Raw genomic sequence first — 23,220 nt, 5'->3', positions numbered from 1 at the left:
CCATATAATTTCTCATGTATATAGATATAGTTATAAAAAGTTTAGTGATTAATTAAGAAGATATGAAATTAAGGGTACCAAAATGCAACTCAAAAATTACAACTTGGCCCACCACTTTGGATGATCAAAAGCATTCCACTGGTGGGGTCATCGCCTTAGATAACCCGTGCCCAATAAATCTTCTCCATAGGATGATCATAACCCTTTGATTTTTTTTAGAACTTATTGAGCTAGCCATTTTATACCATATATATGAGGGTTATGATCATCCTATGGAGTTGATTTTTGAGGGATGTCCTACCCACACAATCAGATGAGCCGCCTAGATCATCTAATTAGGTAGGTCCCACTTTAATTTTTTGTGGGTGTGTATTGAAACTGATTTACATACCCACTTATCACATGAAATCGTCCGCTTTAAATACTTTATGCAATGAACCATCTAAGGTGAGGCGACTCACATGGTCCTGATCCCATGCGAAAGATGGTGGACGAGTGCAAAATTAAACAGAATTTTGAGTCCAATAATCAATTTTGGACTCAAAATCGATTCTAGAAATCCAAAAAAGAACGGGGCCTTTGCTTTTCTTCGAGGAACCTTATGTAGGCTAGATGGATAGAGAGCTTAGGATCATCGCATTAAGCTGTTATCAACAGCATCAATTTGGAGGAACCTTATGTAGGCCCGATCTGGGCTGCCATTTTTTTTTTTTCACTTTGGATCAACAGATATGATAGAATAAACAAGGCAGAAGTGGGGTCCAGTATGTGATTTGATGCTCCGATCAGATGTCAACTATCCATAGGGATAATCTTGACCTTTGATTCATCAACCCTTACTTACGGCTTTGTCAAGTTAATATAAGCCGTTGATTTTGTAGTCTGGGCCAAGACTGTTATCTATGATGTACTACAATATCAATGGTCTCGATTTCACATGACCCAAAATTGGAAGTTAAGGTCGATCCCCAAAGTTACCGTTTTTAGAGAATAAAACCAGATCTCACAAGATTATGCTGTATATTTTAAAAATCATATCATCATTCTCTTAAGAGCTTTGATTCGGTTATTATGTTTAGATTATGATTATATTTTCAAGATCATATCACTATTCTCTCTCTATCTTCTATCTCCTCCAGTTTTACAAATAGGAAGAGCAGAGATTTAAAAAGGGTTTTGTTTTTTTGCTTTCTAGTTAAACTGATAGTCTTTGTAGGAGGACAAAGAATTAAAGAGAGATGAGTGGTGATTCTAGTGATGATTTGGTGATGAACATTCTTGACCAATTACTTGCAAAGCAACTCGTGAGATGCAAGTCTCTCTTTTCATTTTAAAAAAATTTGTGGTAGTCAAAGGTGCCCTTATTGTAAAGAGGGCAGTGCCCTGATCACAATTTCTTTTCCTAACTTACCTTTTCATTTATAAGTTTGTACTACTTTTTCCATGATTCTTGCCTGAATATTCTAAGATCACCCCATGGTAAAATGAGACTGTAAGTGTTCATCATAAAAGGAACGCGGAAAACGGATCTTTGGCGGTCCAACTTTGAGAAAATCACAGTTAACCATATGGATTGAAATTAAAATAGTCAAAGATCATACCGGAAGCCATGGATATTGTCTTGTTGTCTCTTGAAATGGTTCCACTCCCCTATATTTCCTTGTTCCACAACAGAGAGTGATGGGGACTGTTTCCTCTTCTCTTAGACGTGGATTCATAGAGAATGGAAAAGATTAGTTGTGTACAAGCAAGGACCGGAGGCTTCTCTTATAGACGTTTGAGGGAAGGGATGCAACTCTTCATCACGCCGACCCTTCTCTCAAATGTCTATTTGTTTACACCTGTTCCAAATATACCCTTTCACAATAAAGGGATACATCTTATTCTTTAAACACTTAACTAACTAAAATGACATCGGCTGTTGATCTTGCTTAGGCCACATCCACTGTTAGGATTAAATCCTAACATTCTCCCACTTGGCCAGCAAGATCTTTGTGCCATACGTAAGAATCGTACCTTTAAGTCAATTAAGTAATAAATAAAACATTCCGTTAAGCAAGAACTACTAATAATAAACCATGTAACCATTGGGTCACCAACTCTACCCAATAGCCTACCCCACGATTATATCATTAGTAATACTTACCAACATGAATGTAAACGCATACATGCATAAGATGTAAATATGGTCCAAAACAGTCTACAGACATTCTACATCTTACTCACAATCCATTTACGTAATGTGCACAAAATGGAGCTGTAGAAAATAATATATATCAGAATCATAAAATAAAATGTGATCACAACAGTGTATCTCAATACCTAATGCAGACTCCCACTGTCACAGGCTATCAAAGGTGTCAACCAACCTTATGCGCGCTACATGCTCTCTGAAGAGCTTTGGTGACAAGCCCTCAGTCAAAGGATCTGCCAACATAAGTGCGGTGCTTATGTAATCTTCAGATACATACTGATTCTGAACTTCCTCACGATAATATGTCAATACATTGACCCCATTACTTGATTTGTCGTTCTTGGAATTGTAAAACCGCAGTGGAATTATCACAATACATTCTCAGTAACTTGTCGACTATCAACAAGATAAAACCCTGAGACAAAATTCCGCAACTTCAAGGCATAGTACAAGGCCTTGAAGTACACAATAAACTCCGTACCCAAGGTGGAAACAACTGAGTGTCAATCCGACATTCTTCCACGATTTAGGACTTTCTGCAAAATATATTAGAGCAGAACTCTAGGTGTTCCTACAATAGTCAGAATTATATTAACCAATCACACTATGATTATCTCATTTACTTTATGTGAGCATTAAACCTTTAGTCTCTTACAGACAATGTGTAACTTTTTGGCAAATTTCCAATGATCCATACATAAATAACATTAGTACTTTCTAAATTTGCCCACCATATAGGTCATACACAGATAGGTGCAGATTTAAACATTCAATAGACCCCCAATTGCGGAACTATCAGGGAACCTCTTTATCTGCTCCTATAATGAATCGATCCTGGGACCTTGGAACTGACTGAATATATCACCCTTAACAATAGGAACACTACAAATAGAGTAATTTATCCATGATCAATACTTAAAGGATTATACCAATACAGGCTTTCTGCAATCTCAGCAATCCTTAAGTCCCAACTAGGTGAACCTAAACTCCTATCATGTAGGATGCTTCACCTGAATTCTTTTGTATAAATATCACTGAACATGGCCAAGTACTACTCGCAAGTAGTATAACATTGACACATAACATGAGGAAGATAATATTACTCCCACTGACTTTAAGATATATCCATTATTCTATGACAATTCCTTACAATCTAACATAGAGTACTAAAAGAAACTTTATGTACTATTGTCAAGAAGTCTGCTCTAAACCTTAAGCAAAATCTCTAACTCTACAGACTATGTGCCTCTTTCCTTAGCCTCAAAACCTTTAGGTTATAGATAACCTCAAATGGGTCACCTTTTAAGAAGTCTTATTGTTTCTTTCCGAGTGAAGCCTTTGCAATCAAATTTTCTTTATATCTCTTAATTTCACCTATGGAATCTCTCATAATCGTAAAGACCCATATACAGCCAAATGGCTTGACTCTTAACTCTTCGACAAGGTTTCATTGAGAGAAACTTTTCTTTCATGGCTTCGAGCCATTGAGTTTCTTGATTGCTCATCAGTGCTTGACTGAAAGAAATAAAACTACTTAGTCATTTCTCACCCACTCAAAAAGACATATAGTTGTGGACCCCGATCCGGGAGAGAGGTGAGGGAACGAGCCCCCAGCGGCCTCTTGGATCATCCACGCGTGAAGGAGAGCTCTACCAAGGAACTCTCGAAACAAAAACAAAACTCAGAGTCGCCATCCATGGTATACGGCCATGGATCCCTAAAAAAAATATGCTCTGTATACCATGGATAACCAGAAATGAATGGGTTCGTGCCTGATTACGAATGGAGAAGTCCGAAAAGCGCCTCCAATTCGTCCGAGTGCAAGCACTTGGTCTCTTATGCCATTTATTATTAGATCCAAAGAATTTTGGGTAAAATCATATGAAATGAGAACAAATATCCTCGAGTGAACGTCTACCCAATCATGCATGACTCGGGGATGAAATAATAAGCATACATAAAGTAAGATAAAAAATGTGCCACCTAAACATAGCTAGATTATGAGTGACATTCCTAATGAGTATCTAAGTTCCGGTGGACATACACATGCAGGCTACAGCTAAAGGTATAGGATGTACAGGAAAGGAAATCTAAAATTAACAGTTAATCATGAATAGTAAATGAAATAAAGAATAAATAAAATGCCAGGCAAATACCAGAATAATAAAATAAAAACCTACGGCGTGCACATAGCGCCTATCTACAATGGGACGAATACATAGCGCCTAATATAAAATCCTAACACATCTCATCTAAAAAGCAGTAAATGACATATAGCAATTGCAATAATAAAAACCTATGGCGTGCACATAGCGCCTATCTACAATGTGGCGAATACATAGCGCCTAATATAAAATCCTAACACATCCCATCTAGAAAGCAGTAAATGACAGATAGGAAATGCAGTAATACCGTAAAGTGTCACAACTAAGAAGATAAACTTGCGCAATGAGCAAACGTCAGTAGATGATAATAATCAATAACCTAATAACGATAGAGAATTACAGCTAAGCACATGAGAACTACAGCTAAGCAGGTAAGAACTATAGCTAAGCAACTAGGTAAAACACATAAGCAGGTAAATGCTATAGCTAAGTACGTAAGTAGGCAAGGAGATGAACACAAACTATCATCATCCTATGTAACAATCGATATACAAACACAAGCCATAAGTGCTAACAACAGACCCTAAGACTCTAATGTTTAAGCCCGAGTCCTTAGATGATCTGATATTCATCCAAAGAAGCCTACGTATCCCCGCCTCCACGAGAATCAAGGCAACGTAGTTCTTCGCACCTATTCTAGACTATGATGCCTAAGACACCTAGACCTCTATCTTAGACTCGATCTAAAAGACCGGACTAGTTTTTAAAGCTTCTTGTGCGATTATTTAAATTCCAATGGATTGTAGATTTTATGGACACCCTATATGCCCTAACTAAATGCAGGTTATCCCTAACCTAATGCAGGTGGTTCCTACAACCTATGTGTAACTAGGCTATGTTTCCTAAGGAAAACAGTGGGATCACTAACGTATCCAAGACCTAGTCATCAGTCGGCGATGTGAATCGCCAACTGACCGGACGGAGGCGCTCCTATAACTCTAGGACGGACCCTTAATTCTAAAACAAGCACACAACAAACAAACAATCAAACACCATATCAAAAAGAAACTCCTAACTCTAGGGGAAGATCTTTTGAAAACAAGGTTTTAAAGGTTTTTGAAGAAGGTTTAAAACATTATTTACAAAAAGTTTGGCTGGACTTGGGATATGGATCCCAAGCTGCACTACGTACCTCGTGGAAGAGGGTCAAGCCAACGTAGTTCGAAATATATTCCGAGATAAAGATGCTAGACAAGCAAACAAGTGTGATTCACAAACAAGTAAACTAGCGTGCTCACAAACAGGTACACCAGCGTGGTCACAAACAAGTAAACTAGCATGATCACAAAAACAAATGAAACACCAATCGGATAAAACATGTTTAAAGGGAATATCTGAAAGACTCGGAAAGTCTTCTAAAATGAAGAGAAATGGACCAGAGATTATACAAGACTAAATTATGTGCACAAGTAACTACTTATATAAGAACTAAACCACAAGTAAGAAGGAGTAGTACAAAACTGAACTATGAACCCTACTCTTTTGAATACAGATCTCGTACTTTTTAAAATAAAAATAAATAAATAAATGCAACTAATCGAGCCTTCTTGTTGAAAGAATTATAAGAATGACTGAGCTGCTACTTAGTGAAGGTTCAATTATCTACTATCCCTATCCCTATCTATATCTATAGACTTGATGCTAAAATGAAAATGCAATGTGACAAGTCTCTAGCTAGGAATGCGAGCTATGCTCCTGAAAGACAAAATGACAGGGAGAACTACTGACATTTATTACATTATGTCTATTTAAGACAACCACCTGATCCAAGGTATCATCAACCTTAAAGCTATGAGCTTCCTACAAATTTCCTTCCTGAAATCAGATATACATGGCATAGCACAATTCCAATCGTCCCCTGCCATATCTCTCACAATAAGAAAAGCATCGAATCTACCAAAGTCCAAAATATCATCACAATTCCCAAAAAGATCTTACAAGTTCATCCAAAAAGAAGAAAATCAGGTCATATGAATGCTAACATGATGGTGTCAATGTCATTCTTCCCAAGCAACTAAATCAATTTAGTATTATCATTCAAACATGGCTGCGAGGCAACACAGATGAACAATCAAATGTGAAATGAATCTAGAAATCCAAGAACATGAGAACAGGGTAACTTCACTCAAACATAAAAAAATTGGACCAATGCTTCGATTAAAATGGAATAACATAGAGTATTTGATCACAAGATCATGAAAACCATATAAGCATAAAAAACTGAACAGATCCTCCAACAAAAATTCCATCATATACATCAATCCATTCTAAGAAAATAAGAATCATCTGAGTATTAAAAGCTGAATAAATCTTTCAACAGAAATATAAACAAGATTTAGAAAAATTTCACATAACTGAACTTTAAAAGCATATCAAGCATAATCATAGAGCTATCTATGTTACAACAATTCAAACACAAAAATCTACTGACCTGAAGTGCGATTTGCCTTCCTCTTGCAAAGAAATAACAGCTAAAAAAATACGCGATCTGGTACGGATCTTACCAAATTTGAGTCTCAATGCCAAATCTTGCTGCAGAGAAAAGAAATCTGACCAGAACTCAAACGAATTCACCAGAAGAACTGAACGCGTGATTGCGAGTGCTGTCCATTGCTGCTTTTCATCTCATGAGCATGCCACAGTTTGCCGACTCAAGAAAAAGCATGTTCTGCCTGTGCTGAGCATTCATAATTCCTCTTTCTTGTACCCTCAAAAATCTCTACCTTCAATATCTCCTTCCCTTCCATTCCCCTGCTTCCGAAAAACAAACAAAATCGAACATCCGCGAGCAAAGTCACCAAATACACCGCACTCGCCAGCATAAAAACGAAAGGATCACTCTTATCCGTTAGATCTCGAAAAGTCTCGTTCGCATCGCTAAGAAAATGCATCAGAGCCGTTCCTAGAAATACACCTCCTGCAAATTGAGTTCCGAGCACAAGAAAAGCATCATTCCATTTGAGACAATACAGAGAAATCCCTCCTGCGAAGGTTCCGGCAAAGACTAAGATCAGGCACCAAATCTTGACGAGGATCAGAGATTTTGATCTCAGATCTGGATTTTCCGCCATTGGATCATCGTCGTGGTTTCCGGCCCCGTGGCTTGAGACGGAGAGAAAGAGGAGGAAGAAGATTGTGAGGGAGAGTAATGCGGTCATTGGAAGAATTCATGGAGGGAAATTGGAGATAGGGTTAGGGCTTTTAAATAGGGTTTTTCTTCTCTCTTGCTTTCTCTCTGGATTTGTTGAAACCCCCCCCAAAAAAAAATGAGAGTCCACAATGGCCTTTTATAGATGAGGGGATCAATGGTGGCGAGATATGGCGAAGTGGAGATGGAGGCTAGAATAGGATTGGATCCATGGTGCTTGAGCTCTTCTCCTCCCTCTCTTAAAACCTCTCCCTGTTTCTAAAAAAATGAGAGCATCCCCTCATTTGCTTTAACCGAATGCCCTTTATAGGTAAAATAAAAATAAAAAAATGGGAGCCAATTTCATCATACTCTCGATTTGGTAACTACACCCCCCATCTGCCTTTTACACAAGTGAAAATGACCCCCTCTTTCTCTCATACTCTTCTCTGCCTTGAACTTTTAAGAGAACTTTTCATTTCCTCGATGCCTTTTTAATAAAGGCAAATGATACATTTGCACCCCCCCTTGTTTCTTTGGGTAGCCCTCCATTAGTGTATTTAAAGCATCACAAGAATGGTTTGAATAAGAAAAAGGGAATGAAATTGACCCTACTATGCTTTGACGTTGCAATATATTCAGCTTTTGTCCTTGCTCTTTTTATTAGTAAACACAGTTGGGATGGTGCTTACCTAATCCCATTTTAATAACAGCACCAACCTAACTTGCCTTTTCTTTCACCTTTATTGTAATGGGAAATAATATGGGCACAACCTTGTGTTGATCATGACACCCACCTTGCTGTCCTTTCTACATTTCTTTCCTCTATCTTGCAAATGATAAGTACACTACATTTCCTAATTCACCTCCCTCCTACTTCTTTTGATTATGAAATGATATATTCAGCCCCCCTTCTCTCTTGCCTTGGACAGCCCCTTGAAATGTTATGTACTCCCTTTTTATAGATCATAAATGATATCTGCACAACCTGTTTTGATATTTGCACATATTCGGCCCATCTTTTTCCCCATTTCTTACTCATTTTCCGTGAAATTTTGCACAGATCTTTCAAGGACAGCAACAACCCTTCGGGTAAAATCTCACACAAAAATGAACAAGATGGACTAGTAAAAATATCTAAGCTAGGCTCCTAGGAAATTTCAAGATTGGACTTCGAAAATTTTATTCGATTTTGAGAATTAAGGTCCGGTCAAAATGGGGTGTCTACAATAGTCATCAGCAAAAGTTGACATTCTCACTTAATGTAACCATATCAAGGATTGTTCGGTAGTCGTCACCACCAAAACATCTGTAATGTGTGGCATATTTAATCCCGACAATATACGTACTATGGGTCAACCAACAGAACCTAAAACCCTTAAATACTTTAAGATAATCTATGAAATTGCAACTTCTGGCCATAGGGCTCAATCCTTTTATTTGCGGGTTATAAACTTTTGCCTCATACAAACAACCCAAAGTTGCATGTTTTCCAATTTCAGCTTCCTTATGACCCATAAATCTTAAGGGGTCTTAGACACAGCATTACTTTGATCACAACATGCACAGGTGTTTTAAAGCTTTAACCCACAATCTTAGGCAACAAAGAGTTGTATAATTGATCCTCATTGTTTTGATCTTTTAAGTCATGTTAGTTCTTGACTCTTACCTTACAGATCACAAACAAAGACAGGGCCAACTATATCTGATTAGAGAGACACACACGTAGCTATGGCTAAAAAAATTATCAAAAAGGGTAACGCCTTCCGCCACCAACTGCCAGATCAAAAAGATCCAAGATGACATTGTGAATGACCTTTAATATGCTCACGGTGACACCCTAAACTGATTAATCTCTGTATATTTTCCTTTAATGTACCTCGTACCATTACTAGAATCAGTAAAATCAAGTGAATCTAGAATTCTTCTTTTACCAAACTATCCTCAGATATGTGGTTCAAAACTTAACCCACTGACTGGATGAATTCTTGTCCACTCGACTTCGTTTATTTCTAACATTACTGATTATCTCATTCTAATGCAAGGTGAGCTAAGTCTGACCTTGAGAGAAGTACAATCCAAGTCAATAAGGATTGCCCTGAAGAGAACCAAAATCACTAAATGAAAATGAAAAACTAGAGCCAATCCATCATACTTCCAAATCTTGATTCATAGCCGAAATAATCACGTTTTATAGAATAAGATTTCTAGTCCATATGAAACCAATATTCAGACAGGAGTGGCGAGTAACAATGGATTCAACTACCATATTTATTCTATTTCTCGATATAATGGTATACTCTCCTCTACTAAGCACCTGACTCGCAAGAAGACCTCACATAGAATTATAAATGTGAATAGCAATGCCTTAATCTATCCACCAACCTTTTCCGGAGTACTTACTAAATAGGAATCATAATACAGGATATTACCTTAACTTTTTAGCCATTACAAACACAGGGTATCTATACATTATGTGTCATATGTCACACACTCGGATGACACTTGATACCAAGTTCGATCTCTCTAAATTGAATCATTGAGCAAATACATCTGCAAGATACTAAATGTTGCCTTTGCTAAAATGCTTTTTGACCACTTTACTTAATTTGCCCTTTTAAAATAACCAAGAGGGGTAAAGTGAGCACAACCAAGGTTCTAAATTTAAAGTCTTTTAAAATGTGCTAAAAAACTACTACTTTGGTTAATATACTTTAAGGTTATCAAAACACATCATAATGGTATTTGCAAGTATTTCGAATGATCTTAAAAAATATTCACAAACTACCTTCAAGAACTCCTTTGCATTTTCGAGTCTTAAAAAAAATCTCGAATTGCATCCAGAAATGGAGCTCTTCCATTACTACTAGATTGATACTAACACTGAACTCCCACTATTCATAAGCATCTCTTAGATGTGAGTTTAGTGAGCCTGTCATTCAATGATGCATAGTCTAGCCTTTTGTAGTCTTGAATTATGCAAATCTATTCCATCATTTGCTAAGGTTTTTGACCCACTAAAGTACACAACATAATCGGTATCTAAAAAAGACTCTAAGATACCAACAACTTCAATGTCACAGACACAGACTTACAGTTCCAAACATGCTCACTTCTTATAACACCTATTCAATCAACAAATGAAGTTTAATTAACTCAATCCACGATTTTAATTAATCAAACTGAAAATAATGACTAAAATGTATAAAATCACGATGATACATACGTGTGCTTCTAATTAGATACCATATCTGCCATCGTGGACAGTCCGTTTGGCCGTGCCACGATGCATAATTGGTTTCTACTTTAGAAAACAAAATACCATGATTATGAAGAGACACCGGTGTATCACCGTGGGTCGTCCATTGGCCGTGCCACGCACAATTGGTTCTCACATACAATACTCAGTCAATCTATTTTAAGGGAAAATTAGTTAGATTGACCAGAATCACAAAAAACACAAAAATGTGACCCAGACAAAACATCAGACGTGTCATTGTGGGTCGTCCGTTGGGCTGTGCCACAACACAGAAACGATTTTCAATTCAGGAAATCACAATATTGTGATTCTGGCGAGACACCAGGCGTGTCACCGTGGGCCCGTCCGTTGGGCCTTGCCATGGCACATAATTGGCTCTCCCATGAGACATAAATGACTCTCCCATGAGACCAACTAGGGCCAGATAATCCTATACTTGAGGTGCACATCACCGTTGGGCAGAAGCGCAACCCCAAACCAAGTTACCCAAGCCTAGCCCTCTCACACCGCCTATTTGTACAAAACAACAGTCATCCGTTGGGCTAAGTGTTGCTCTTGGACAAATAGTTGCAATTGAAAGTGGTTCATAGTCCATAAATGTGTCATTGTATACGACATGGTTCTCAAAATTAACCACTTAACCTTAAGCGATTTCGTTTCCCAGTCGGAATCGCAGTTCTTTGTTCATTTATTTAGTGACCAATCATCACAAGATATAGTTCAATTTCAACTAAAAATAATGAACAATGTAATAAACTTGTGTATACAAAACCAACTTTCAAGTTCCATGATAGACCAAAGATCATCTATCTTAGGGTTTTTTCAAAATATACACAAATCAACTTTATAATAGTTACTTTTATTGTAGTAACTAGTTTCAAACAAAGCAACCATGCCAACAAGATAAAACAATGCATTCTATAGGACTTTAGCCACTCACAGATTTATTCAAAACAATCACTGATTATTACTGCCCCATTAGCAAAACTCAAGTCCTCAAGCCTATCTTAATGGCATGAGATTCAATCTTCTAGAGTTTTCCAACTTAAGATGGAAACCACCAAGGGTTTCGCATCAAAAGAAACAATAGTGAGGCTTTACATCGAAATGATTGATTAATAACATATTAATCAACCCCATTTCATCATAACAGTGCATTACAACACTTAGGGCACCAGAAGAGGTCCTACTTTCACTCGAAACCCAACTTTTAAAGTCAAAAGACTTGAAAATACACTATAAGTTCATTAAACAATGCTGAAACGTCAAAATCGACCCAAAAAATGGGTCCAGAATGGCCCAAAAAATGGGTCAAGAATGGTCCAAAACCTTAAGTATTGGTCTAACCCAGTTCAAAACCCAAAAATTTTGACTAAAATCTAAATGTATAAAATCAAAAAGTTTGAAAATTACACTGTCATTTTCAAAACCGGGTCTCAAATGCAAAAACGGACCTCAAAATCAGGTTCAAAGGGGTCCAAAATCCCTAGAAGCAATCTTATACGGGCCCAAAAACTCCCAAAAATGGCCAAACTAGGCCTAAAATAGTGATTGGACGAGTCTGGGCCGGTTCTTGTTGGGTCTGGTGGGCCCAGACGGGTTTTGTGGGCCTTATCGGTCAACTGAGCCTTTCTTAAAATCGCGGACCCTTGATGGATCCTTAACGGGCCTGCGCGGGCCGTCGGCCCATCACTGTTCATCGTCTTCTCCAACAGCAGTAATAAATTCCAGAAAAAGGGCAAATTTCGACTTAATGCTGGGAGTTCGTTTGACCTCTGATTAAGGCGCCGTTTGCACCATTGGATTTGTCTCTCGACGAACTTCGATTCTATGTCGGAAAATCTCCGGTCAGAGCAACTTGTCGGCCGGCGGCACGCCGTTTTTCGGCGATGCCCAAAACTTTCCAAAAAGTGATTTTTCTAACTTTAAATAGCGGCCAAATACAATCCAGACATCGGATCGACGAACCATTTGTTGCGTTGGATTCGTAGGAACACAAACAACGTTCCGGTAGCACTCAATCATCGATCTGATTCGTGGATTGATGGAGGCAAACAAAATACGACAGTTTTTACATGAAAAATCCTATTTCTTTCAATTTTTACCATTTTAATGCGATTTTCTCGCCGTTTTCTCGCCGGAACTGTGGAACCGTGGCTCTGATACCACATGTAATTGTTCATCATAAAAGGAACGCGGAAAACGGATCTTTGGCGGTCCAACTTTGAGAAAATCATAGTTAACCATATGGATTGAAATTGAAATAGTAAAAGATCATACCGGAAGCCATGGATATTGTCTTGTTGTCTCTTGAAATGGTTCCACTCCGCTATATCTTCTTGTTCCACAACAGAGAGTGATGGGGACTGTTTTCATCTTCTTTTAGACGTGGATTCATAGAGAATGGAAAAGATTAGTTGTGTACAAGCAGGGACCGGAGGCTTCTCTTTATAGACGTTTGAGGGAAGGGATGCAACTCCTCATCACGCTGATCCTTCTCTCAAACGTCTCTTTGTTTACACCTGTTCCAAATACACCCTTTCACAATAAAGGGATACATCTTATTCTTTAAACACTTAACTAACTAAAATGATCTCGGCTGTTGATCTTGCTTAGGCCACATCCACTGTTAGGATTAAATCCTAACAGAGACTTGATAAGATGCAAGGTGAGATGTATATTTCCACTAAAATACAACTCAAAAAAGTATAATTACGCCCGCATGTTTGGACGATCTGAATATAAAATGAGACTTTATAAGATGCAAGGTAGGACATATATTTCCACTAAAATACAACTAAAAAAAGTACAATTAGGCCCGCCTGTTTGGATTATCTAAATAATTGCATTGGTCATTGTGGACCCCGATCCCGAGGACGAATGGGCGAGGGACACGAGATCCCGCGCCGGTCCTCTAAGATCTCCACAATGTGAAGGAGAGCTCTACCAAGGAACTCTCGAAATGGTGCCACTCACAGCATGGGTGGCGATATGAATGAGATACCTCTCGATTCAAGGACCAGCCCGGAACCAAGATGTACCTATAACAAAGAAGAGTCGCCATCCAAGGAAGTAGGCCCTGGATCCCATGAAATACTCTGTCGCAATGGATAACCAAAGATACAAGAGTCCGTGCCTGATGACGAATGGGGAAGGTATTAAGCGCCCCCAATTCGCCCAAGTGCAAGCACCTGGTCTCTTATGCCATTTTTAATTAATTTTGAAGAGTTTTGGGCTAAAATCATGTGAAATGGGAACGAGTATTTTCCGAAGAAACGTCTATCTAAGCATGCATGACCCGAGGATGGGCAAAAGAAAATAAACATTTAAATCCTAACTCACCGCATCTACTCCTAACCCATCACATCTAGGAAAGCAATAACGTCCGCATGCACAGCTACAGCTAAGCAAGTAATAGCAGATATGATAAGCAGAAAAGCAGTAAATAGCCACAGCTAAGCATGTGAAACTAAGCGCACAAAGAATAAGCAAGCTGAAAGTAAACACACAAGGAACCAAAGACAAACACACGATAAACTAAAAGATGCGAGGGAAGGAAGAAATCAGAAAATAGACGGTATGCGCAAACCCAAAATGCCAGGGAAAATAAAATGGGACATACGATAGACTCAGGGAGCGATTCTAAGAGCGATTCTAAAGGAATCGAGCTCAGTGATCCTGATCCGCTAAAGATCGGACAAGTCTCGCGATCGTCATAGCCTATCGTTGGGCTCAGCGAGGACAATCCCTGTAAAGAGACCACGCTACGTCATCGCCCGTCCCAAAACCCGTTAAAACGTCGGAAAACCGATAAAACCGGCAAACCACGATCAAAATCGGAAATGAAATGAAAGGAAGGCTCCGAGTGACCTGGTGATCACCATCCTTGCCCATTTTGGTTTTTTTTGTATTTTTGAGAAAAGCTAGAAAGATATTTTCAGATGCTGAAATGATTTTTTGAAGGGTTTAAAGGGTTTTATTGAAAAGTTTGACTGAACTTGGGACGAAAATCCCAAGCTGCCTACGTACCCTGTAGAAAGGGATCAAGCCAACGTAGTTCGAAACAGCTTTTCGAAAAATGCTTTTGTTGTTTTTTTATGTTTTTGTTGTTTTTTTGTTATTTGATTTTTATGAGTTTTTTTATCCCTTTTGATTGAAAGGGGTTATGGCTCAAGAGGTTGCCGTCCGTCATCACCTAAACCCGACAAAGCGTTCCCAAAATCGATGGGGATCCCGAAGCACAAAGAGTATCCCAGGGAAACAAAGAGGTTGCAGATTTGCAAGCCCAAGACATGCAACTAAATATTGAAGACCAGCTGAGATTATACACTAACCCAACATAGTTATACTGATAATATTCTCAAGAGAATGATGGAAAATAATAAAGGGTATCCCTAACCATGAAACCCCTTAACACATAGCAATTCCACATACCTGTGCTGGACGAAATCGCAGTCACCAAAGGCCCATTGGAGTATCGGTGTCACCAAATGCTCATTGGAGTATCGGTGCCGGTACCGGAAATGCCGGAAGAGAAGCTGATGGTGAAGCTTGAATTAAGAGGCCGGAGATGAAAGCTGAAATAATAGGAATTGAAATGGGTTTTGATGGGGTATTTGACGTGGGTATTAACGAGGCCAAAATGGGACCAATTGGGATTAAGAAATTGAAATTGAAGAGGGGAATTAGTGGGATAGAGGTGATGGCCTGAAACGGTGGCGCGACACAGCCGGATTCAGGCAAGATTGCCGTAATCAGTAGTGTTATAAATGGGGATGGGTTTTGGGTTTTGGGTTTTGGTAGATGAAAGGAGGAATGGCTACAAATAGAAGAAAACCCAAATGGGTTGATGGGTAACAGAAAATGGTGGTAGGGGCGGTGGCCGGAGCAAATGGTCGGCAAGAACGAGGTCGGAGAAGACGACCCCAAACCTCCCTCTCCCTCTCTCTCTCTGTTTTCCCTTTTTTTTTTGAAAATGGGGATAGTGGTGGTGGAGGGAGGAGGAGAGATGGTGGCGGTAATGGAGGGGTCGGCTGGAGGAGGAATGGCCGGAGAAGAGGGGTGGGTCAGAGATGGTGTGTGGACCCCGATCCGAGGACGGTGCCGAGGGACGCGAGATCCTTCCTGCAATCCTCTAAGATCTCCACAACGGAAGAGAGCTCTGCCAAGGAACTCTCGAAACGGATGCCACCCTCACAGCATAGCATGAGTGGCGATATAAAAAAGAAAGAGATACATCCTGATCCGGAGCCAGGGCTCGAAACCAAGATGTACCTAAAAATAACTCAGAGTCGCCATCCATGGACACGCCATGGAACCAAAACAAATGCTCTGTTTGCAATGGATAACCAGAGATACGAAAAGTCCGTGCCTGATGACGAATAGAGAAGGTCCGAAGAGCGCCCCCAATTCGCCCGAGTGCGAACACTTGGTCTCTTATGCCATTTATTATTAACCTTGAAGAGTTTTAGGCGAAAATCATGTGAAATGGGAACAATCCTCAGGAGTCGTCTACCTAAGCATGCATTTCCTGAGAATACAAATAATAAGCACACAAAATAAAATAAAAGATGTGTCGCCTAATGATTGCTAGGTTATGAGTGACATACCTAACTGGTGTCTAAGTTCTGGTGGACGAACACATGCATGCTACAGCTAAAGGTATAAGGTCTGAACAAGAAAGTAAGAAAACACAACAAAGTATACAATATAACAACACAACAAATCCTAAGACTCTAAACGATTTAGCCCGAGTCATCGGATGGTCTGATGTTCATCCAAAGAAGCCTACGTATCCCCGCCTCCACGAGAATCAAGGCAACGTAGTTCTTCGCACCTAATCTAAGCTAGGATGCCTAAGACACCTAGACCTCTATCTTAGACTCGATCTAAAAGACCGGACTAATTATTAAAGCTTCTTGAACAATTATTTAAATTCCAGTGAATTGTAGATTTTAGGACACCCTATATGCCCTAACTAGATGCAGGTTAGCCCTAAGCTAATGCAGGTGGTTCCTACAACCTATGTGTAACTAGGCTGTATTTCCTAAGGAAAACAAAGGGTTGACTAACACATCCTATTCTAGTCATCAGTCGGCGATGTGAATCGCCCATTGACCGGACGAAGGCACTCCTATAACTCTAGGACAAACCCCTAACTCTAAAACAAACACAAACAAGCACACAACACATCAAAGACGAACTCATAACTCTAAAACTCTCTATCTAGGACAAACTCCTAACTCTAGAGGAAGATTTTGTTGAAAACAAGGTTTTGAAGAAAAAAGGTTAAAGCATTTATTTACAAAGTTTGGCTGGACTTGGGATGAAGATCCCAAGCTGCACTACGTACCTCGTGGAAGAGGATCAAGCCAACGTAGTTCGAAACGAACTCTCAAACTACGCTTATAAAAGAAAACACTCAACACTTTAGATTTTTTAAAGGTTTTTTATGTTTTTCAAATGTTTTTGATATTTTTAAAGTTTTTAAATGTTTTTGAGTTTCAAATTTATGATGTTTTTGGATTTTAAAGCTTTTCCAATGCTCTAAACCTTTAAATGTTTTCAATCTTAAATGGAACACACAAGTAATACCACAAACTAGGGCAAAGCCCTAAATCTAAAGGGGAAACCCCAAATAAGCAACTAGCGTCTCAAAGAGACGAACTACAACACGTAAAGAAGTGCCCCAAGAACAGAGAAAACGATCCAAGATCCCAAGCAAGCAAAGCTCTAACAAGACTGAGTTAGTCTCTAATCAAAGTGAAGAAAAAGGTTATCAAGTAAACTCAGATTTCCATTCAATTATTATAAAAATAAATCAAGTGTTAAGCAAAGAAGAATTTTCAATTAAAAAATAAAAAAAAAACATAATCTATAGCAATCATAAAAGGATAAACAACATTAATTAGTCCAGACCAGCCGCTGGATAGCCTAATAAGGTGAAAGAAAACAATATCAAACACTTCTATGCCCAACCACAAACCCCAATACGGGGACTCCAATGAAATCAGATGATGCCAAAGTAATCATCTGATATCATATACGCATGATAACATTTCTATATCCCGCCTTGAAATCAAACAGTACTCATGTCGATAACATCGAATAGAGTGGTCATTTGATCTCCTTCTTTCCTAAAACAATTTATCTAAATAAAATTAAACAAATATGATAAGCTTCAAGATAATCTCACCTGAACAGTCCATTCATTATTGTCTTCAGAACCTAACTCAATGCTTAAGATAAGAAGAGTATTAGAAATATCAAAAGATTATGATAATTCCAATTAGTAAAAATTTCAGTGCATACAGGGGACATCAACTTGTGCAGATCCAAGTGCGAAGCGGTGAGCCACAAAACATAAAGACGGGCTCCAAGTAACCTTATCATTGCCCCGAGAAGGGCTCTTTTTAAAAAAAAAAATGGTTAAAAGAAATCCAAAAGGTCGGGTAGGCCTACTAAACAAAAGAGGGGAGCGCTACTTGGATTGAGCGAGTCCCTTAAAGATGGGCTTGGGCTATCGCCTTCATCGCCCTCAAAACGAAAGGAGTATCTACAATTAGAAGGCACTTAAAAGGTAAGAGATCTCTACCTAAAGCAAGAGGAAAAGGACATAGGGTATCATTATGATAAGGTAAGTCATCTAAAAGATGGGCTTGGGCTATCGCCTTCATCGCCCGCACAATCTCTTCCTTAGCACAAATAGAATGCTCATTGGAATAATAGGCTCAAACATCGGGCTCTATGATTTGGAAATAAAATAAAATAATAATAAAAAAATTGATCTGAATTCAGATGACTATGTAAGGCTACAGACATAAGGTATCTGAATTGAAGAATTCACTTCAGGCTCAACCACAACACAGCACATGCATAATGCAAAAACTCACAATAAACATTTGATCTGGATCCAAATTATAAGGCCTTAGGCCTTATCAGCTTTCCATTTCAACATATCAACTGTCATGCACAATATGTACCCCTTCGAGAATCCAACAAAATTTCGGACAGCAGATTTTTAAGAAAACAAGAAATTCTTGCGAAGGGGGACAAATTAGGATATTTAAAGAATAAGCATAGACAATCCAAACCTCATCTGAAATTTTCAAGTGATTATAAAAGATATAATCAGCAAGCAGTATTAACCAGTTAACAAAACAAAATCCAATTGCTCAAAAGAATTAATGAGGAAGCAGAGATGATTGAAATTTTTTAAGAGAAATGATCCAAAAGCATAACAAGCAATCACTCAAAATCCATAAAAACTCACCTGAATTGATGCTCTCTACCCCTTTTTTTTTTTTTTTTTTAGCTCCTGCAATCTTTTCTTATATCTCTCCTCTTCGAATCTCTCGTTCCATTGCCAAATTTTATTTTATTTTTTTATCTTTTTTTTTTTTTTTTTTTGGTGACAACCTGAGGTTTCAAAGGAAAATGAAAGGTCGGAAATGGAGCTAGGGTCGAGCTCCGATGGGAAATGGGATCGGAGAAGATGGATGGGGTTAGAGGTTGATGTGGGTTTGAGATGGGGTATTGGATTGTGTAGAGAAATGGGAATGGGGTGGTGGTATTGGTGGTTGGAGGAGGTGGCTGTTAGGAGAAGGGGGTAGATTGGGTGAAGAAAAATGCCGGTGCCGGATTCCGGCAGAGTTGCTGGAGTAGGAAATTGCAGAGGTGGTTTTTGATGGCTACGGGTGGTGTGGAAATGGGGTTTCTATGTGGGTTGGAGATAAAATGGTGGAGATGAAGGTGGTGGTGATGGTGGGTTAAACGGAGAAGATGATGGTGGAGGGTTTGAGGTGGGGTTAGCGGCGGTCGGAGGAGGTGGTTGAGGAAGATGATCGAGTAAAGGGATTTTGGAGGTGGTGGAAGGATTACAGATGGTGGCTTGCGGTGGAGGTGGTGCAGATGGATGTGGGAAGTGGTGGTGGTCGGAGAAAGGGGTAGGAGAAGGTGGTGGATTTGGGTTTAAATGGTGGGGAAAAATGAAGAGGGTAGTGGCGGTGGAAGAAATGGAGGTGGGTTTGTGAGGATGTCTGTGGAAGAAAATGGAAGAGGGTTTGAAGATGGGTTTGAGGATTACAGATGGTGGCTTGCGGTGGAGGTGGAGGTGGTTGGAAATCCGATCGGAGGTGGAGGTAGAAGGAAGCTATGGTGGTTTTGATATGGGTTTTGGAGTTTCGGATTTTTGTAGGGAAATGGGTTTAGTCTTGGTTTTTCTAGAGAGGAAAAGGATAAATGATGAAGGGGAGGAAGAAAATGGTGGAGGGTAGCTGGATTGGCCGGATTGTAGAGGCGGTGGTGGTGGTGCAGACCGAAAGTTGGAGGGAAGATGGAGGTGCGATGGTTGGAGATGGGTTTTGATGGGTTTGGGTTTTTGATGGGAAGATGGTGGCCGGTGGTGGTGGATCCAGTGGTGGCTAGATGGTCGGATTCCGGGCCGGATTTCGGAGAAGATAAAGAAATGGGGGTGGCTGTAATGGTGGAGGTTGGTGGTGGCTAATGGTGGCTGATTTGCAGGTTTGGTGGAGCTGATGGTGGCTTGCAGATGGGGTTTTGATTTGGGTGATGGTGGCTGGTGGTGGTGGTTGATGGTCGAGTAATGAGGGAAATGGAGAAGGGTCTGTTGAGATGGGTTTTGGGTTGTTGGGTTGACGGAGATGCAGAGGGAGTGGCGGCTGGTGGAGGCAAGGCCGAAGGTGGAGGTGGAGGTGGATATGTGGAAGGTTGATGGTGGTGGTGGCTGTGAGGACCTTGCCGGATTCCGGCAAACCCACCGGAGAAGAAGGGGTGGCGGTTGGAAGAAAAAGAAGAAGAAGAAGAAAAGAAGAAAAGGGGTGGTGGTGCTGACCAGTGGTGGGGATGAGGCTCGCCGGAGAAGGGAGAAGAGAGAAATGCCCGAGCCTCTCTCTCTCTCTGTTTCTCTGATTTTTCCAGAGGATGAACAGTTGCCCTAATTTTTTTATTATTTTTCTTTATATATTGAATGGGGGAAGCCGATAATGGCACTACTGCCCTTTTGATGAGGCGCGCGGATTGATAGGCGCCCCCCACCCGCTTTGTCTTATTAAAAAAAAGACAAAATTCGGCCACTTTTCCAAAAGCACACCCCCTGTCCAGGATATATCACCCCCCTTTTGGATTTATACTACGACACTGACTCGGTCCGCTAGCAGGGCAAACCAACTCGGATTTCGACGAAATTTTACGGGGACTTAAGGGGGATCCTAACCTAGCTTAGGGTGAAATTAGGGACCCTGAAACACTCATCTGATGGATTTTTTATTCAAAATGATAGCTTGGGGTACGGTCAAAATGGGGTGTCTACACGGTGGACGGAGGTGGAGGATCCAGATGGGTTTGGAAGAAGGGTTTGGGGTGGATTTGAACGGAGGTTGCAGAGGTGGGTTATGGGTTGCGGCTGTGAAGGAAGGGATGGAAATGGGTTTCGGTTTTGGAGGTGGGGGTCGGAGAAGATGAGGGTGGAAGAGGGTTTTCGAAGTGTGGAGATGGGTTTCGGTTTTTGGAGGTGGGGACAATGGGTTTCGGCCTTGGGGGTTGGGGAAAGTGAAGGTGGAGGGTGGTGGAGGATTTTCGAAGGGTGGTGTTGGGTTGGAGATGGAGGTAGAGGATGGTGGTGGTGGTGCCGGATTTTGGAGGTGCAGAAATGGGTTTCGGTTTTTGGGGTTGGGGAAAATGGGTTTCGGTTTTGGGGGTTGAGGAAGGTGAAGGTGGGGGATGGTGGAGGATTTTCGAAGGGTGGTGTTGGGGTGGAGATGGAGGTGGAGGATGGTGGTGGTGGTGCCGGATTTTGGAGGTGCAGAAATGGGTTTGGACTTCGGTGGTTGGGGAAGGTGAAGATGAGGAGGGTTTTGTGAAGGGTGGTGGTGGTGGTGGTGGTGGTGATGGGGTTTTGAGGGAGGCCGGTGGTGGTGGTGGCAAGATGGAGATGGGTTTTGGGTTTCGGGTTCGAGGCCGGATTCCGGCAAGCTTGCCGGAATCAATGGAGATGGCGGTCTCTCCCTTGGTGGCTGCTGTTGGTGGAGGTGGAGGTGGAGGTGGAGGTGGAGGTGGAGGTGAAGAGAGGGGGTAGATGGTGGTGAAGGGTGGTGGTGGATGACGGTGGTGGTGCCTCGGCTCCCTCTCTCCTCTCCCTCTGGATTTTTTTTTTGTTCTGTCTCTTTTCCTTTCTTTTAAAAATCAATGAAGAAGAAGAAGTTGGAGGTGGGGTGGAGGAGATTGTGGTTGCTGTTGGTGTTGGTGGAGAAGGTTGAGGATCGTGGTGGTACCAGGCAAGGAAGAGGGTTTTGGCTGCCCAGCCCCCTTCTGTTTTTATTTATTTATTTATTTTATAGCCAGGGTTAAAACCCTCCTCCTAATCTCAGCCATCCATTCTCCTTTTGATCTTATGGCCTATGTCCATTGCTCGTCCAATTCTTCTAAAATTTGTAGGGACGCTCTCGGAGAGGTTAACCATCCTGGGAAAATTTGTATCAATTAGTGAACACTGTGGGTCAATAAAATTTTGGGGTTTCTTCGCATTCAGGGCTCGGTTCTTCAAAAATTACTGGACTCAGCTTTCGGGAATTTATTCGATTTCGAAAATTGGGTCAGGTCAAAATGGGGTGTCTACAGTCATCATTGCCTTAGATCAAGGTTTCAAATTTCTACTGAAATCCGAATTTCGGTCCGAAATTTTGGGTTCCGGTTGATAACGAAATCGTTTATACCTGAAATGGTAGTTTATTTCAGTCAAAATTTTGGAGATCAGCTTGCATTACGAGTACATCGAACATCGAGCCTTGAAACCCAATGCAAAGTCCATCAGTACGAGACGTGACGATGCCAAACACAAATCCGGCAAGCACAAAGGCTTGGTCATCCAGTAAGCAAGATGCCACATGGACTAATTCGCAAGGTGTACACCTCGCGAAAGCAACAGAGGTCACCCCGGCACGAACTCATGCAAGACCTAGAGATTGGCCTACCCACAAGATGTACCGCTGTGTAGAAGGCAAATAGTATAGCTAGCCTCCTACACTGGTCCCGTACACACAATGCATGTGGCAACCCAACACAACATGCATTGTCTTTAGCCCCCATCCCATGCTGCTGAAGATGAGGATAAGATTTGCAAAATCAAACAACATTTTGAGTTCATTAATCATTATTTCACTGAAAATCGATTCTAAAAATCCAAAACGAAAAGGCCTTAAACAAGGCCTGATGGAGGTCAGATAGATAAAGGGATTAGGATATCCAATTAAGATGTTCTCAAAGCAGAAATGGGGCCAGTATGTGTTTTGAGTGCCCCATATGATTTGATACGTTGATCTGGTAATCTAGAGCCCACTTGTGTCCAAGACCATGTGTCCTCTAATGATGTTCTGCTGTATCAATGGTCTTGATTTCATCTAAATTTACGCATGTTTTGAGGTTTCTAAGAAACATTTAAATGCTCCTTAGCTAGCAT

The 23,220-nt window shown here is 40.4% G+C and overlaps 1 pseudogene; it reads right to left on the bottom strand.

Moving 5' to 3' along the window:
• Window positions 1–7,010: 7,010 nt before the first annotated feature.
• LOC143878752 (zinc transporter 2 pseudogene) lies at window positions 7,011–7,517 on the bottom strand (annotated as a pseudogene).
• Window positions 7,518–23,220: the final 15,703 nt, after the last annotated feature.

This window comes from Tasmannia lanceolata, unplaced genomic scaffold (assembly GCF_043159265.1).
Source record: "Tasmannia lanceolata isolate RefF3 unplaced genomic scaffold, GAP_Taslan_0.1 ptg000006l, whole genome shotgun sequence".
NCBI classification, from domain to species: Eukaryota; Viridiplantae; Streptophyta; class Magnoliopsida; order Canellales; family Winteraceae; genus Tasmannia; species Tasmannia lanceolata.
This window is presented reverse-complemented; position numbering and strand designations above follow the sequence as displayed.